Raw genomic sequence first — 8,471 nt, 5'->3', positions numbered from 1 at the left:
CTTGCATCACCTCTCATCGAACAATCCCTCATAACGTGGCCCGGATAACCACAAGTATAACACACACCTAATCCCATATGGCACTGCCCAGTATGCTGCTTACCACATTGAGCACATCGTGGCAAGGGCGGCCTCATCTGATTTGACTCACCCCTATACTGAGAACCTGAGGCCCTGAAATTCTGACCAGACCCTGAATATGAGGAACGATCAAATCTCTTACCGCCAAACTGAGGGGGCGCGCTAGTCGATGGCTGGAAAGGATACCTCATGTACTGCTGCCTCTGACCACCTCGAAACTCACCAGAAGGACCCGAAGACCTCGCTCTCTTATTCTAGGACCTATCATGCTCACGATCGGCCCTCTGTTTCTGTTTACGCTCCTCTACACCCTGAGCGTATGCCTGAATACGAGAAATATCCATGTCTGGCTGAAGTGAGACCGACATACAATCGTTAGGTAAGTGAGGCCCTAATCCCGTCACGAACCGGTGAACCCGATCCTCCATCTAAGATACAATAGTGGGTGCATACCTAGCCAATGAATCAAAATGAAGACTGTACTCCCGAACACTCATATTACCCTGCCGAAGGGTCAAGAACCTATCAACTCTGGCCCGTCTAAGCTCTGGTGGCAGATAATGATGAAGAAAAGCTTCTATAAACTTCTACCATACTGCTAGAGCGGCATTCTCACCTCTGGACAATTCCCAAGACTCATACCAATTAACTGCAACATCTCGGAGTCTATAGGAAGCTAGCTCAACTGACTCAGTCGCAGTGGTCTTCGTTACCCGTAACGTCCTCTGCACTCTATCAATAAATACCTGAGGGTCCTCGTTCGGATCTGCCCCAGTGAATACCGAGGGGTGTAAATTAATGATGTCACGAACCCTCGCACTAACGGACCTGTCTGCATGACCAATACCTATTTCCTGACGCCGAGCCTGCGCGGCTACTAATCGGTTTAATAGCTGAATAGCATCTCTCATCTCCTGACCCGGTGTACCTGGTTGAGGTGCTGAATGTACAAGGGCGGGCGCTGGGGCTGGTGCCCCTCGGAACTCTTTTGAAAAGAGTGGGGTATATAAAGTCTGAGATGGAACCTCACCATGACACTCTCCCCGAGCCCTGGTAACTCATGGCGCTCGACTAGTAGTCTTACCTGCCACGGACTTTCCCTTCTGGGCGGCCGTACTCTTTGGAGGCATCGCTGAACTATAACATATCGTTAGGAACATGAATTCTTGTATCGCACGATCTGAGATAAAAAGAGAGGATAGCATCCTATATGTCCTGTAGCCTCCTATCTATAAGTGTGGTGCACAACACACCCATAAACAAGACTCTACTAGACACGGTCTGCAGACAACCCTAGGACAGAACTGCTCTAATACAACTTTTGTCACGACCCAAACTGATGGGCCGCGACGGTCGAGTCCGACCTGTCCAACACCCCTAAGCATGTGTCTAAGATATAAACCAGAATAACATCTGCTGAATTACGAGAATAATGTACATGAAGGAAATCTTCCCAAAAAGGCGTACATTCATATACGTGCAACATATGTAGGGCGAGCCGACAAGGTTGCTATAGACAACTATACATCTCAAAATTGGAAGCCGGCAATGCCACATACTATCCAACTAGACATACTGTCTACAGACCTCTAATATAAATATAACTGTACAAAGACGGACCATATATATATATATATATATATATATATATATATATATATATATATATATATACACAATCATATCGTACCAAAATCAAAAGCAGCTCCGGATCAAGTGAGCACGCCAACTCTCGCTGATCAAGGATCCTAAGAAGGGGGACCGTCAGCTTGCCTACATGCACCTGCGGGCATGAAACGCAGGCCCCGTGAAATAGGGCGTCAGTACGAATAATGTACTGAGTATGTAAGGCATGAAAATCAGTACATAAAAGACATAGATGAAATATGGAATCAAGAAATCCGTCTGTAAATATGAATAACTTTATAAATACTGAAACCTTTATAATGTCATGCACGTGCATATAAATGTCGTGTCATGCATAGGTATAGATATACATAATATCATCAAGCCTCTGAGGGCATCCCATCATATCGTCTCGGCCATTGTGGGCAACATCATCAACATATACCAGTTGATCAGGTGGTGGTGCGTATATAACGCCGTAACCTTTCCACATATCCCATATACATATATTTACATATATACGTGTATATAACGCCATCTGGTCATGGATCAATGCACATGTATATATGGGTGAAATCCATGAAAAATACGTAAAATTCTCAATATTCCTTCCGGATCAACTTTTTCAACTGCTTATTATTCTGAGACCCATGAACAGAAGATAATAAGAATTCACATGGGGAATCAAGAATATAGACACCCCTAGTATTTCTATGAATACAGTAATTTGTGAAAACTGTGCGTTTGCTCGTTTATTCAGTATAATTTGGATCATGCCAAAAGAAAGAAGGGATGTCCTTAACATACCTAGAGTAGGGAAAACTCCGTATAATATTCCGTTGGAAACCTTCATGGAATAAACTTAGAACCCTAAAAAATCGAATTAAGCTTCTACTTTTTGAAATCCTTGAACAAAATTTGTTACTGCTTCTTTGAACTTTATGAACGAAATTCTGCTTTGGATTCTTTGAAATTTAGGAACGAAATTGCTTCTGCTTCTAACGTTTTTTAATGAAAGATGATATATCACAAAATGGTTATGGAATGTTCTTATCCTAATTAGGTAAGACTTATAATCAAGTCTTACTTGGTTAGATTTTTAATGAACTCTTTGAGGCCACATGGCATAATGACTAAGAGTCATTTTTTGTCTTGGTGGCTTTGTGCCACGTTTTAGATGGGTATATTTTGTAAATTTTAATCCACTTATTAGTTAACTGGGTAATGTTCCGTTACCCGATAATTAACCAATTACCCGCATATTTTAAAAATTGCTACAAATTACTTAAAATTCTACTTATTTATAATATACTTTATACATTATACTACCGTGGTCATATTGTACCTTGCATGGTACTAGTTTATAATTATCGGATATTATCGCTGTTGATACCCAATTTTTTCCTATAATATTTTTTAAATGCACATATACTTTTAAAACTACGCATTAGCATCAATTGGTATTTTTTCATAATTTTTACATTTTTAAATTAATTTATCTCAGTATTTTATTCATACAAATAATTATAAATTGCATCACAAATAATTTAAAATATTTCTTGATTTAATATTATTATTTATGGTTGTATTACATCCAAACTAATTCATAAATGGCCAAATTGGCACCTTTTGGTTATAATTGCAATAACTTTGCAATTATATCTCATGCGTACATTTCTGGTATTATTTTACCAGAAACTAGTCCTCCATATTTTTGAATACTAAATAACTATTTATAAAACATTCCCATGCATAAAAAAATCATTTTCAATTTTAACCTAACATTTACCAGCCCAAAACCCTCTTTATATTAAATCAAAACCAGCCCAATCCGTATTCACCCGACCCAAACCCCTTGGCCAATCCTGGCCGTTGATCACTTTGACAAAACGGTCAGGATATTTCCTACCATAATTAAACCTACCTACACCCCCAAACCCTAATCATTCTCCCACCAAACCCCGCCGTCACATGTTCCCTCGTCTTTTAAATGCTCTCTAACTCTAACCCTAATTCACCCTCGCCGTGACTCACCTACTACCCTTCTATGGTGGTTCTTCACCACCTCAGGCCTTTAATGGCCTCCTGCTTGCTATGGTATCTCCATTTCTTTGATCCTTGAGGAGATTCTCAAGGGACCTAGGCAGTCTGTTTACACCTTGGGGTTTTCTTATCTATTTCAAGCCATTTGACTCGACCTTGAGTAAGATCTTTCTCATTTTTTATCCGTGGACTCCTAAGTCTATGTTCTCATCTCTGTTTTACTTCTAAAAAACCCCAATTTTATCTTTGATCTTCCCAGATCTGTACAGATCTGAGACGGATTGAACGTACTTCACATGCTTTCTTGAAAGCTTTCTATTTACAAGTGATTTTTCGTTCTTCCTAAAACTAGGGTTTCTCAAAGTTTTTCTGATTTTCGAATGTTAATCATCTGTTCTCAAGTATTATTGATTGATTTCTGCTAAAATTGTCTGGACCCTAATTGATTTATGCTGAAGCCCTAATTTTCTTATATTTTGCTTCGATTCTGAGTCTTTCCGTGTTACTTGTTACATCGTCTTGTTCTGTGCTTTGACTTTCATGATTTCCCCTTAGTCTAATTCAATGTCTTGTGATTTTTGCCCTAGTTCATCTCTATTAGGGTTTCTGGTTCGATTTCTCGGCTAATTTCTGAAATTCTATTTAGCCTAGTTATCTATTTGTGGAAACTGATATTTTCCCCCATAAATCAGTGCTACTTTGAATTTTGATCTAATGGCTTGCTCTGTCAAAACTTATGTGTTGATTCTTGATTATTTCTTTTGTTTACAACCTTAATTAGTTTTCTTGCCTTATGTGTAATTATTAATTGGTGCTGCTAGCTTGATATGCTTTGATTTTCAGAACCAACTTCTAATTGATTTCGGAGTTAGCTCTTGCCTTATTTAACCTAGCCCTTAATTACTGATTGATTCCATATACAATTTTCCTTAAATTAAGTAATACTAGACTGACTTTATGGCTTATTTGTTCATGACTGACTTCACTTGATCGATTGTCTGATTATTTTCTTACCTTATTAACCTTGCTCTGATTTACTAAAGGATTCCGTATGAGACTTCCTTAAATTAAGTATCATTTATGAGATTTTGGCCCCTTAATTGAGTGATGACTGATTGTTAATTGATTTTCATACCTTATGTGCATATGATTGGCTCATTATCTTATGTTCCCTACTCTATTGCATACTATAAAACCCCCATTGTTCCGGTTCTCGACAGACATCAGTTCATACACACACACACACACACACACTCAACTATTCTCCTTCTTTTCTACATGTGTTACTTGTGCTATTGTGGGTCTAGCCAAGACTAGACAGTGAGGCTACATGCTATATATTCTGCACTATTTTTCCTCAACTGGTATGTCTCTAGTTACATTTGACACCCCAAACTCAATGTGTTTCATCCCTGCATTAGCTCATTGGCTATGAATTTGGATTACTCTCTTATTTACTTCTTTGTTCAAGCATGCCTGAAATTCTGCCCTGCTCTATGTGCAACTAATATGTTTACACTTCACATGTTTGTCTAATGTTTGAACAGCCTGTCTGAGTTATGCTTAGTTGTGTGATCATGCCTATGGTTAATCCTGCTTGTGTGTCTATCCTCTACATCTTTGCTCCATGTTTAGTTGCCTGCTATCCTGGTTAATTTGTTAAGGTTACAAGTAGTCTATGCCTATCTGTCTCCCTCCACCCCATTCATGCACCCTCAATAAGATCTCCACGTGTTCCCAATCCCCTTTTCACCCCTGTGTGCAAACATGTTTGCTAAAGTGTCTGTGAAACTGAACCTTTTATGATCTATTGACTGTCTACTAAATTTTCTCTCCTCTAAACTATTTTTAAAATGTGTTCTTCTAAAATTGGTTTCATTCCTAGCATTTTTCTTAAAACTGGGCTATTCCAGAAGATCTTTTATTCCTAAGAATTTATCTCCATAGTCTTTTCACTAAGTCTTTTCAAGCACTCTCACTTACTCTTAGATTATTAAGTTCTGCCCCTCTGGTGTGCGTACTGCCTGGTGATCATTGAGATCTCTCTGTACTATGGCATGTCAGGGCTGGCTCTTCCACACTACACATAATCAGTCTTTATTTGAGAAAAGTATGGGTGTGAGCACTGCCCGGGATCCTTGAGGTCCTTAGGGAACTCTGACACACCTGGACATGAATTGGGCTATGAAAATCCTTGGCATTTGAGACTACTGAAGGCCTGATACACCAGGATTTTCTTTGGGCCTACTTTAGGCTCCCTATAGCTTAATTTATATTTTATTTATGTAACTTTTATTCAATTATTGGTCTATAATAATTAATTGTAAACAGATATTGGGGTGACTAGTGAAAGGGGAGGGTAGTTGTATGGTACTGTGGGTAAAGCTGGGTAGATAACATGCCTATAGGTGTTTACTTTATACTATTGTTTGTTAGATAACCTGCCTTTGGCTTTATTTCATTCAAAAGCACTCTGCTATTGCATGTTTGAAAACTTGCCTAGATGTTTATTGTAATCACTATTGCGTGCTAGATAACCTGCCTATAGGGTTTACTTTGGCTCACATGTGCTTTGTTAGATAACCTGCCTATAGGGTTTGCTTTGGTTGAAATAAGTTCTACCTACTTTGCTTTACATGATTAGACGCCATGCCTATAGGGAATAAAATAACTAAGGTTCAACTTTCATTAAAGCATATATTCAAATCCGTCTTTTTAGAAATCATGCATGTAGGTTTAAATTGGTTGTCACACTTGCTCAGTCAGTATGTGTGTCTAATAAGAACTAATAGCAGTTTCACTCATTAGAGATAGAATTCATGTCCATAGGGTAATTATCATATGCATTAAGTACTAAAACTGGAACTTCATACAATGTCTTGTTAAATGTCACTAGAAAGCATGCCTATAGGATAAAAGAACTTCAAACTCTTTCCCAAAATCGTGACTGCATATACACACTTAGGCAAGCCTTAAGACATTAAATAATTGTGAAACCAGTTCTGTTTATGTGAAAAATTATCCAGGCTTAACGGGCTATAAAACTAGTAGGCAACTGGTTAGCATTCTGCCACTTCCCTTAAAACAAACGCTGCATGTTCTGTTTTGTGATGTTCATCTAGATGTCATGTTCCTAGGCTTTCTGAACTTATTTAAAAATCAGTTGTTTGGGACGTGCTGCTTATTTGCTTATGTACATGTGGAGGTAAACATGAGCCTTAACTGCTTTTCCCTATTTGATTGTCCTATATGTTCTATGCTTGTCGCCTAGATTTTCCCTTTTAAACACCTTAGGCTGTCTAGAACTGCCCAGATTTAGAGGTCCTAAACTCCTCCAGGACTACAAGGAAGGGACAGGTAGCAGCACGCTTAGAAGTCGTAACTAAACTCGCTTATATAACCACTAAGGGGAGGGTAATGGGTAGTAAAAGGATATGATGACCTGCGCGCTAATGTCACGTGTAGCCCCTCTAGTTGAGGAGGATTATTGGGCATTGCACAGATTGATCCTGTAGGCTAATCAACTTAGGACTTCCATTCCCAATTCCTATATGTGTTTAAATCATCTAAACTTCCCTTCTTAACATATACATGTGTAAGTTGTCCAAGCCTCTCTCTTACTTTCATTATCTGAATTTCCTTGATCATATATGTATTTAGAATGTGAAAACTACCTTTATTTACAAATATGTGCCAAGACTATTTACTTGATTAAAGACTAATTCACATAGTTTAAGTTCGATCGGGACCCACCGTTGTGGACCGCGAGGGGTGCCTAACACCTTCCCCTCAAGGTTATTTCGAGCCCTTACCCTAATCTCTGGTAATGCAAACTAGTTATATGAGTTAATTGCTCTAGGTGCCCTAACTCACCATAATCCGTTAGGTGGCGACTCTTCAAAAACCCAATTCCCAAAAGGAAACGAGTTGTTCCCCCATGAACGTCGAAACCCGGACTTCTCAGCGAGGAGAAAAAGGGGGCGCCACAATCGCCCGACCCGTATTTTATCCCAAATTGGCCATTTTCAACGAAACTCGTTTTTTTAATTCGTGTACCCGTATATCCTTCATAACACTTATTTATCGCTGGTTATAAATAGCGTAAATACGTTAACGTCAAGATGACCTCATCCCCAAGTCTACATCAATTAACTGAAGATGAAACTTTTAACGTACGAAAACGCGAGATGTAACATCCTTCTCCCCTGTAAAAGTGATAAAATAGGGAAGAGAAATCATAAATGAAGGTAGGAAAATTCACATAGAGTGGGAAGGGGAAGAGGTGTGCAAGTATTAATGGAATAATAAAGACATGCTTAAATTTTAATTCACAAACAAGTTCATTATGGTAAGAGCCTAAAGATGTCCCCAGTAGAGTCGCCATGCTGTCACGCCCCCTTTTTCTCGCAAAATCGGGTTTCGACATTTCTGGGACAACTCTTTTTTTGAGGGTAGGGAATTGGAAGAGTCGCCACCTAATGGATTAAGGTGCGTTAGGGAACCTAGAGCAAATAACTCGTGTAACCAGTTTACATCAACAGAGATCGGGTAAGGGCTCGAAATTACCTTGAAGGGAAGGTGTTAGGCACCCCTCGAGGTCCACAACGGTGGGTCCCGGCTGAACATAAATTAAGCGAATTAGTCTAAAATAGGAAGAAAACAATTTCGACAAGTACAATATTCAATTTATTTTAAACGGGAGTGTATGAGGTGGTCCTATG

The sequence above is a fragment of the Nicotiana attenuata genome, unplaced genomic scaffold (genome assembly GCF_001879085.1).
Source record: "Nicotiana attenuata strain UT unplaced genomic scaffold, NIATTr2, whole genome shotgun sequence".
In the NCBI taxonomy this organism is placed as follows: Eukaryota; Viridiplantae; Streptophyta; class Magnoliopsida; order Solanales; family Solanaceae; genus Nicotiana; species Nicotiana attenuata.
This window is presented reverse-complemented; position numbering follows the sequence as displayed.